This window comes from Psittacula echo (assembly GCF_963264785.1).
Source record: "Psittacula echo genome assembly, chromosome: 7".
NCBI classification, from domain to species: domain Eukaryota; kingdom Metazoa; phylum Chordata; class Aves; order Psittaciformes; family Psittacidae; genus Psittacula; species Psittacula echo.
In genome coordinates this window covers 22,027,556-22,038,034 of record NC_137740.1, presented here as the reverse complement: position 1 = coordinate 22,038,034, position 10,479 = coordinate 22,027,556, and positions in this window count along the sequence as shown.

Here is a 10,479-nt window from a genome sequence, read left to right as displayed (position 1 = left end):
GACGGCCCGAGCCGCGCTCACTCACGCTGGGCGCGGGATCCACCGCCGGCCCACAGCCCCGCAACAGCCGCGCCGAACACAGCGCACCCAGCGGGCCCCTCACCCACCGGCAGGAAATGATCGGACCACGCGCGACGGCCCCGCCAACCGCTGCTGCCGCGCGACGGGCGGTGCCCGCCCCTTCCGTCCCCACCCGCGGCAGCGGCTGCTGCCCCGGCCCGCGCCCCGGCGTCGGCCCCGTAAAGGCGGGGTCTGGCTCAGCCAGTCACTGGATGCGATTTCCGCCAGAGCTGGTCCTGTGTCGGCAGGGTCCGTGCTAGCCGGTGTGTCCGTGGCGGCAGGGTGTGCCTGCCGGCGTCATGCGGCACCGACTGTGCAGAGGGCCCAGGTGGCTATCCCTATCGCGCCGAGTAACCGATGCCCCAGAGACGCACCCACACCCTGGAGGTTATAAATACAAGCCCATGTACCGGTGAGGCGGCAGCAAACGATACATGCCAGGCTACCACAGGCCGTTTCCCTCCAGGAGTAGTTACAGACTAATCGACCTCCAGAGGTAGTGTGACGGCAAACATCACACGAGGACAAGAGCAGGTGTTAGGAAGTAGGACGATAGCACCTCCAGATGCAGTAAATTCATCCACGCACCAGTGACTTCGCTTCGCCGCTTACTGCTCCCTCAGCCCCTCCACGGCCAGCCACCGCGCCGCCTGCTGGGGAGGGACAGTTCCCCGATGCGCGTGCCGGCGGCAGCCGCTTTGGAGCTCCCTCTGGTTCACGCTGCCTCGCAGCACGACCTCCCCCGCCCCTGCTCCCAAACCCTTTTGGCGCCACGTTGAACACTTCAAGCTCCGTCTAAGTTGAAACTTCACGGGCAGGTGTGCGGGAAGTCCCCGTGAGGAGACTGCGGGGCGGCCCCAGCCACCCCTCCGCAGGGGACAGCCAGACAATGACAATGCCCATGCAGCAGAGACACCTGGGAAACTCAGCAAAAGCTCTTGCTAGGAGCAGCCTACTTTCTCAGGCTTCTAGCACTTTTCACATCAATAAATTTTATTGTCCCTGTAGCTCGTGTCCCTGCTCTACCGAGGGGGTCCAGGGAAGCAGCAACATGAAGGGCAGTGGTGCGAGCCAGGCTGCTGCATGCAAGCTTGCGCAACGTGCGCTGCGGGACTAGTGGGAGAGCTGGCGTGGGAGAGAACAGGCATCCGTGGCTGTGAGATGCTGCAAAGGCTCTCATAATCCAGGAGGAGAGCCCCTCATCAAGCAAGGTGCCCATGCCCATGTCCTGCTGAGCTTCCCAGGGGGGTGCCCATGTCCCAGTGAGATGCCTGGTGAGTGCCTTTGTCCCAGTGAGGTGGCAGTGGCCGCTGCATGCCCAGGATCCTGTGGGTCACTTCCCTCTGGGAATAATGGCACTAATCGCACTCCTCATTCTCAGTGGTCCACAGCACTGAGTGTAGCGGTACTGGCTGGGAAACAGCAAAACTCCTGCTAATGATGCAGGGGGTCTTAGCCAAGGTAGTACAGGGGAGTCCAACTAATGTACAGGGAGGTAGTACAGAGGGGTTGTACAGGGGAGTTGTACAAGGGGGTTAAAGGAATTTCGCTTGCTTAAACAAAAGTATTGCCTGTTGTAAATACCTATCATGCCTACCAAGCAGTACCAAGACACTAACCACTGATAAGGGAAGAAGCAGATGCCCGGTTCCAGTGAGAGTCAGGTTCATGGCTTGGACACCGACCAAACCCTAAGGCGCATGCGTGAAAGACTAAAACGTGAAAAGTTTAAGAAGACTCATTTACTTCATCTCGAAGACCCCTACTCACAAGAGGAGGACTCATCTACTTCATCCTGAGACACTCGCCCATGACCACGGGGGGGCACTGCGCACGCGCAAAGGCCCTTTTAGCTCATTATAATACGAAGCGGGGATAGGTCATGAATATGTATAGGCGTGTAACTTTAGAGAATAAATGTAGAGGAAAACGACACTGATGTGTGCATACTTTGGAGGAGCTATCCCCATGCACCTCAGCGCTGAATAAAAGCAAACCTACTTTACAACTTTAACGAGTTGTGGAGTCAATCCGCGTATCAATTTGGCGAGCCAGCCAGGAGATCGTCTGTTCGACTGCAGGATCGGCTGAGGGGCGGATATCCTAGGCGCCCCAGGCCACTTGCCTGGAGGAGCTCCGCTTCTTGCACGCTCACTGCGGAGACAGACAACAACCTGTGCAGGCTGCGGAAAATGGTATGCTTAGAATCTGTAATTTTGGGGCCTATAGGTCGTAATTTGGTGGCCTATAAGTCGTACGCGTGGCCCAGGGCTGCTGGTAAGGCGTGCAGAGATGTCTGGCGCACAGCAAAGTTCCCCTTGGCAGGTAGAGCTTGCAAGCAAGGGGCTCGTCGACCGATAGAGCGGCTGCTAGCGATCCTGAGAGCGGATCGGGCGAGTCCGGGTTTTCACTGCATCCCAAGTTTTGGGAGCCAGGACGGACCTGCTAAGGGAAGCAGGTGAAGGGTAGGCGAATCCACCAGGTCTCCGCTGCATCTCAAATTCTGGGAGCCAGGACGGACCTGCTACCATAGTAGAAGCGGGAGAAGGGTAAGCGGAACCACAGTGTGAGTGTGTGGGATCCCGTGTGTAAGTGTTTGTGTGTGATTGAGACGTAGCATAGCTCCGAAGCGAGTGTGGAGTCCTAATCCGCGGTTCCGTGTCTCCGCGAGGAGAGCGGCCGGAGACGGACGAAGGGTCTATGTTTTTCTGTCCTGTGTGTCTTGTCTGTGTATAATCATTAAGCAGCATAGAAAGTGGGGGAGGGTCCGGCTACCCCTCCCGCAGTGGATAGCTTTACACCAAATAGCAGAACTCGAGTCCTTAATAAGACATGCAGAATGTGCATCTAGATACAAGGACGAGGGAATTCCCTGTGTGCTCTGTGGAAGTGTAACTGTATGTTACGGGTGACATTTCGGGTGGAAATTGTGGCAGTGCTGTCGGTGTAGATTCCACTTTTTCAGCCACTCAGTGTACCACTGGGGGGCAGATACTGCTCTGGGGGTCTTACAAAACACTGGCAGGCAGGAAATTATAGTTTCCCAATTGGTTATTCTCTGGCACCAGAAATAAAAGGATTACCTTGTGGAGAAAGCCACAAAGTCCCAGAGGACCTCCAGGAAGTTAGAAAGGAAAACTGGGAAAGGGTTTGTAAAAAGTATCAAAGAAAATTTGAGGAGACGTGGTTACAAAGAAGAAAATAAAATGGGAACGAGCCAAAGTAAAGAAATATTAAGAACGAGCCCCTTACGGTGTATTTTGGTACATTGGAAAGAAATTACAGAACCCGGGGGCATGGAAAATAAGAGAACCCTGATTAAGTACTGTAATCAATGGTGGTCTCTATAAATTAGAAGACGGGGCGAAGTGGCCACTTAATGGGACCTTGGATTATAATACTATGTTACAACTAATGTTATTTTTAAGAAGGGAAGGGAAGTGGGATGAAGTATTGAATTATGCAGATATGTTTTTACTGTAAGAAACCACCCGGAGTGACAGATGCAATGCAAAATTAATATAGCTCCCCCAGATCCCTTGAATTTGGCTTTGGAAAAGGACAGGGAGAAACGGAAAGTTAAGATGGAGAGATGTTGTTCAGGTTGTGATACTGGGGGAATGATGTTTAAAGTTAAAAAAAAAAAGTAATCAGGAAGATAGGTAGGAAAATTATGTATCACAAGTACCTCCAAGAGGAGCAGCCTCTATATCTGTCCTATCAGATATTGAAAAGGAGGAAGAGATTGCTGTCACTGGCAACAAGAAGCAGAATCACATTCAGAGTTAAGAAAGGGTTAAACCAGAAGTGCTGCTGCAGAGGCAGGCATCTGGAGCACCTGCAAAGCAGGGTGAGCAACCGTGAGAAAGAAAAAAAAAAAGAAGAAAACAAAGGGGGAAGAGAGGGGAGCTCGGGGAGCTCCTGTGTTTAAGCCTAGGATGCGTGCTGGATCAGGCGGAGGTGGAGGAGCGGGCTCTTTTTCTGTGGAACCGAGTCGGTGTGCGTGCTATGGGGAGTTCCGACGTTGGAAGTGAGACTGCCCTGGGGGGAGTGCCATGGGGGTGGCTCCGGTGACTGAATTGGAACTAGACCGACGGGGACCAGGGGAATCTTTCCTAGCAGATCCACTGGTTATAATGAAGCTAGGGGACAAAGAAAAGGAAGTGGAATTTTTAGTTGATAAGGGTGCAACGTATTCAGTTTTAAACAAAGCTTTAATGCCTTTGGGGAATGATTATATTATGGTAAAAGGAGCGACTGACCAAAGTGAAAAGGCTTATTTTTGTAAACCATTGAAATATCAATTGGGAAAGCAATGGGGCATTCATAAATTCTTATATATGCCTAACTCCCCAAAAGCTCTCCTAGAGAGAGACTTACTAGAACATTTGGGAGCGACTATTACTTTCAAAGGAGGCGAGATCACTTTAGAAGTAAATGACCAACAGTATATAGAGATGTTAAGTTTAGTTTTGATCACTAATCACGTTGAGGAAGAAGTCAGGGAAGATATACTGGATCAGGTATTCCCAGGAATATGGGCTACAAACGTACCTGGAAAAGCCAAAAATGCACCCCCGATACAGATTAAGCTCAAGGAAGGAAAACAGGCAGTCAGGGTCAAACAGTACCCCTTGAAAAAGGAAGATAAGGAAGGAATTAGACCAATGATTGAAAACTCTCTGCAACTAGGGTTATTAAGAGAATATTTTAATACTCATATTTTGCCCGTCCGTAAACCTGACGGGACATATCGGATAGTACAGGACTTACAAGCTGTCAACAAAGTAACTGAAGATCTTTACCCTGTGGTAGTAAATCCATATACCCTGTTAACATGCCTGACACCAGAGCTAACTTGGTTTACTGTTTTAGATTTGAAAGATGCCTTCTTTTGCCTCCCTCTCCACGAAGCCAGCCAGAAAATCTTTGCATTTGAATGGGAAAACCCTAGGAGTGGACACAGAACTTGTCCACATGGACAGTGCTGCCTCAGGGATTCAAAACAGTCCCACCCTGTTTGGAGGACAACTGGCAAAAGATTTAGAATCCTGGGAGGCCCCACCTGAAGAAGGAAAACTATTGCAGTACGTAGATGACATCTTAATCGCTACCCAGACAAAAGAATCTTGTGTGGCCTGGAATTTTAAATTTTTTAGGACTTCAGGGATTCAGAGTATCCAAGAAAAAGGCCCAAATAGTGAAACAAAAAGTAATTTACTTGGGCTATGAGATAAGTGCCGGACAACGAACTTTGGGACAGAACCGTAAAGAGGCAATATGCCAGACCCCAAGGCCTCAGACAATAAAAGAACTACAAAGGCCCTTTTAGCTCATTATAATACGAAGCGGGGATAGGTCATGAATATGTATAGGCGTGTAACTTTAGAGGATAAATGTAGAGGGAAAACGACACTGATGTGTGCATACTTTGGAGGAGCTATCCTCATGCACCTCAGCGCTGAATAAAAGCAAACCTACTTTACAACTTTAACGAGTTTGTGGAGTCAATCTGTGTATCACTAAGAGCACACTACCCTCTTCATCTTCTAGCACGCTCCAGATCAACAAAATGCAGGCATGTGTCATATGAAAAGTGAGACATTTTCCTCTTGACTCACGTACTGCCCATCTCTGGGGAAGGAAAGTGCTGGGCTTTCTTGTATGATTCCTGCCTGGTGGGGCACACGGCCATTTCTGTCTTGGTAGCAGTAATGCAACGGAGAAAGCAGCAGGACTTTACAGGGTGAAATTTGAGTCAGTCATGAAAGAGACGTAGTGAAATGCCTGTTGCAAAGCAAGGCTTTTGGCACATCCAGTTCCCTCTCTGGAGCAGAAGTGACTGTGGCTGCAGATGTACGTGAACCTCTAATGTAGTAGCTGGATGGCAGCCAGGGAAGAAAGCCAGCCTACTAAGGACCCCTGTGGATGCTGGCCTCGGCTTTAATCCCCTGCAGTGGTCAGATCTGAGGAGCATTTCTGTATTCCTCCTCAGAGATGAACAACAGATAATACCTGTCCCAGATATAACAGCATCCGTCTCTTTTCTCAAAGAGAGGCAGCAGTAGCTCACAAGGATGCAATAAGACTGTGAGGCTCAGTTGTGGTGGGGTGCTGGTCCTAGCTGCGCTCACAGAGGCTGCAGGCAAGTTCTTTGCCAGAGCGGAACTGCAGCACGATCAGGAGAAGAGGGACCAACCAGGGCCTGATGCGCCTCTCTTCTGTAGCCATGAAGGAAAATGCAGATTTTGAGGAAAGGAACTGCATTCAGCCTGGGACACCCGTTACTCCAGTTAGCTTGAGGGAAGGCCGCAGCAGTCTCTCCTGAAAGCGTGCCTGACTGCTGCAGTCTATAATGCTGTAGCAGCTCCCCAGACGCAGGACCCGTAATGCATCCATTCATCACCACCATCTCTTGCACAGATACCTCTGCTTGGCACAAGAGACCCATGTGCTCATGTGTGGCAGTGACAACTGCTGAGGGGAACCGCAAGATCACCACAGTATTGGGCAGAGTGCATCAGCATCAGAGCCGGCTCCCACAGACCTCCTGTACACCCCCAAACTTGGCCCTAGCAATGGCCCTCACCTCTCATCTCAGAGTCCACCCTTAAGGCATGCTGCAGCAGTTCACCACCTCCGTGGAGGAGCAGCAGCTCCCTCAGACAAACTCCTGTCTGTCCACAGACCAGTGGCTGTGGAGACCTGAGCCTACAGTATGCCTGAAGACAGCCACGCACCCCTGTCTCACCACTTCGCTGCTCACTCAGCCACCCCAGGCCCCCACGGCCAGCCAGCGCATCCTCACTGGCTCAGGATAAGCATCATTTCTGAGGGCCAAAAGCAACCAGTCATTGCAGAGAGCATGGTTGCTGAATGGAGCAGCAGCATTGGTCTGTGCAACCCCCGCAGCTGGATCCGGGTTAGGATGGACGTCTTTCCTAAAGGCCTGAAGCTGTCGCCCATTGTTGCAGAGATTGACGCCTGTGGCTGGTGCATCAGCTCTGGTCTTTGCAACCCTCACAGTTGTGTCCTAGTCAGGATGGCCATCATTTCTGAGGGCCTGAACACCATGGCCTCTTTCTTGCCCTACCGCTTGGCAAGCAGGGGAAGACCTGGCTGCTTTTCAATCCCTGGATAACTGTGTGACTGCTCTCTGTGGCTAGGATTGCACTTGACCTCTGGAGAAATGTAGAGAGTCCCAAGAGACAAGTGAGCAGAAGAATGGGCTTAGTTGTGGGGAGCAGAAAACTGCCACAGCCTTGGCCAAGAAGGTTTGCTATGAACGAACAAAATCCGTATTGGACAAGGAAGCTTCAGTAGGCCCCAAGAGGTCCTCTGCCTCTTCATGAAGGACATGCCAAAGCGCAGGGCCAAAACCCTCCAAGAGACCCCAGCACAACATGGGGAATGAAGGTGCTGGGCTTCCTTTTAAGATTCCTGCCTGGTGGCGCAAACGACTTGTTTGTGTCTCCATACCCAGCAGTTATGCAAGGGAGAAAGCAGCAGGCCTCTACAGGGTGGAACTTAATTTGGGTCAATCGCAGAGAGCATTTTTCCCAGAGGGTGCTCTTGTCCCTTGTCAGTGCACTGACTCCTGGCTACACCACTAGTTTCTGGTCCTCACTGATCAACACACTCTTTGTGTCAGCCATTCAGCCAGTTTTCAGTCTATCTCACTGTCTGCTCAGCCAGCCCATACATCAAGAGCTTCACCTGAGGATCTTATGGGAGTCTTTGTCAATAGCCTGAGAGAAATCAATATAGACAATATGCTCTGATCTTCCCTCATCTGCCAAGCCAGTCATTTCTTTATAGAGGGTTATCACTTTGTTTAAGCATGCCTTCCCCTTTGTGATCCATGCCGACATAAAGTGATTTGCCACACAGTGATCTACCCCTGTGCTAAAAGCAGTCTCACTCTTGCCTAGTGCCCACCCCACTATCGCTAATGCCACCCTGCCTGTAAGCTCTTTTGATGAAATTCATTTGGCTGTCATCTCTTCAAGAGATTTAATGGGAAAGGTTCAACTTCTCTGTCTCTCTGCTATCCTGAAAGCACAGAGGGGTTTCAGAAAAACACCAAAAGCCATATGTGGACAGGTCTTGGTGACAGCTAGCCTGGCCAGCCAAAAGCCGGAGCCATTGCCTTCAGCACCTCCCTCTTCACCCAAGCAGTCTGTGCCAGGAACTTTGCTCCAGGTCTGGCTTTGACTTGCAGAACTAAGACAACATTGCCCAAGTCTGCTTTCACACTGGGAACACAGCCAGCAACACTCAGTACCAAACAGGAAACAAGAAACACCAGCAACCATTTGTTCTGTCTTTTTTTACAGGGGAGAAGGAGGCCAGCATTTTATCTTGAGAGCTGTCTTGGCTGCTTAAGCACCACGATGCCTCACCAGCTCTGCAGGGCTTTGGGCCTTCTTATCTATATGTGGCAGGTACACCCACCCTGACAAAAGCCCTGGCAAAGAACTGAGAAAAGCCCAGGAAAGCTTCCCACCACAGACAAGAGCCCAATAGAGCTTCCCGCATGCACAGCTCTTGTTCCACCCACATGGTGGTGGTCCGTGGGTGCAGGGGTGAGGAAGTTGGGTCCTGAGACCATGGGGGCCTATATGACCATGTCTAACCACAGCTCAGACTCGACCAGGGTATAAAAGGAGCCGCACCAGAGGGCATGTGGTTTCAGTCCTCCTCAGAGCAGCAGGTCTGCAGTCAGGGACTCTCCCCTTGGGTCAGGACACCATTCAGGGGAACTCCTTGAGGTTGAGAGCCCTCCCATTTCATGTGAGTGATGGCGCATTTTGGATCATTGGCCATGAAGTTTAAGATTCAGCAGCATAGTGATGAATTCATGTGATATTCCAAATCTTTAGTTCATGTTGGTGGAGTTTTAATTGAGTTCGAATAAATTTTGTTCAGCTTCAATTTATCGGTTCTGTGACACTATGGCTAGAATTACCCAGTGCAGCCCCTGATTGTGGCAAAGCTAGCATGCCTTGGGAAGCGTCTGGGATAAGGGGATAAAGGGGATAAAGACAGGAAAGGGGATAAAAGGCTGCCGCGTACCCACATCACAGATAAAGAGGGAATGAGGTTGTCCCAGCAGAGGTCATGGCAGGGAGTGTGTGGGGTGTGTGTTTCCTTTCTTGTTCTCTTCATTAAAAATCAAATTTTATTTCACATGGAGCTGGAGAGCAATGGAGCATTGAGCATCTAAGGTCTTAAGCTGTTAACCATGCAGAACAAAAACAATGCTCTGGAAAAGTTGGGAATCACTGGAGAGAGCAAGGCTAATGGCCCCTGCTCCAGGCTTCATGGGATGCCTATGAAAGTTTGTTTTCAATGGGGCAAGTCAGACCCAGTAGCATGGGCCAAAGGCTGCCATCCTATGTCTCCTTCCCTGGCTGTCACCAAGCCTCTGGCCCAGCCCTGCTGCCCTTGCTCTCCAGGCATCCCCTTACATGCAGTCTGATCCCACCAGCCTCTACTGAGACACGGGTGCTGCAGCACTACCAGGTTAAGGGAGATTCGTTGTCACCCTGTGCAAGGGAGGGCACTTCCTGGGCAACCCTGGGGATGACTGCAGGGACACTGTCCTCCACCAGGATGCAATGAAAGGGACACAGACTAGGTGAGAGCATGCTTTGAAAAACGGAAACAGAAAATTTCTGGGCATCCAGGTTCATGCTACCCAGCTGGGACCTGTGGATGTCCCATATGGGGATATTGGGCAGCCCAGGGACACGCTGCTGCCCCTGCTGAGACAGCCTGCTCAGCAGCCGCCTTTCATCATCTATTGCTCCTTTTGTTCAGTAGAGGCTGGTTCTCCCTTAACCATATCTTACAGACCCCAAATCCCCCATCTAGAGCAAAACCGTTCCCAGTGAGGAATGACAGACACACTTCTGACCTTCTGCAAGCCATTCTCCAGGCTTAGGGCTGATCCTAGGGCTGTGCTAGGAGTCCCACCACACACCTGGCCACCGAGCATCAGAAGGTGCCGTCCCCACCCAAGCCAAGCACTGAGACTGCTAAAGACATGAGCTGCCATATTCATATGATCACATACCCAGCATCCCCTACCAGGTCATTGCTGAAAGTGTGACAGCTGACCCACACTGCGGTGGGAGGGGGTGTCAGACACATAAAGGGATGCTGTTGAGAGACTGAGACCCGGTAGTGCAGAGACAGTCAGGGGAGGTATTACACATCATTCTCCCAGTGGCATAGTGCAGTGCCTGCCAGCCAAACCCAGGCTGCTCAGGCCTGAACAGCAACAGCAGGAGGAGGCAATGCCAGCCCAGTTGCAAAATCCATGCCAAAATCCTTCCCCGGAACGGAGACCACTGCGATACTAAAGCACCTGTTGCTCTTCCTTCATGCCTTTGAGGTGAAGATCCTGACAGCAAC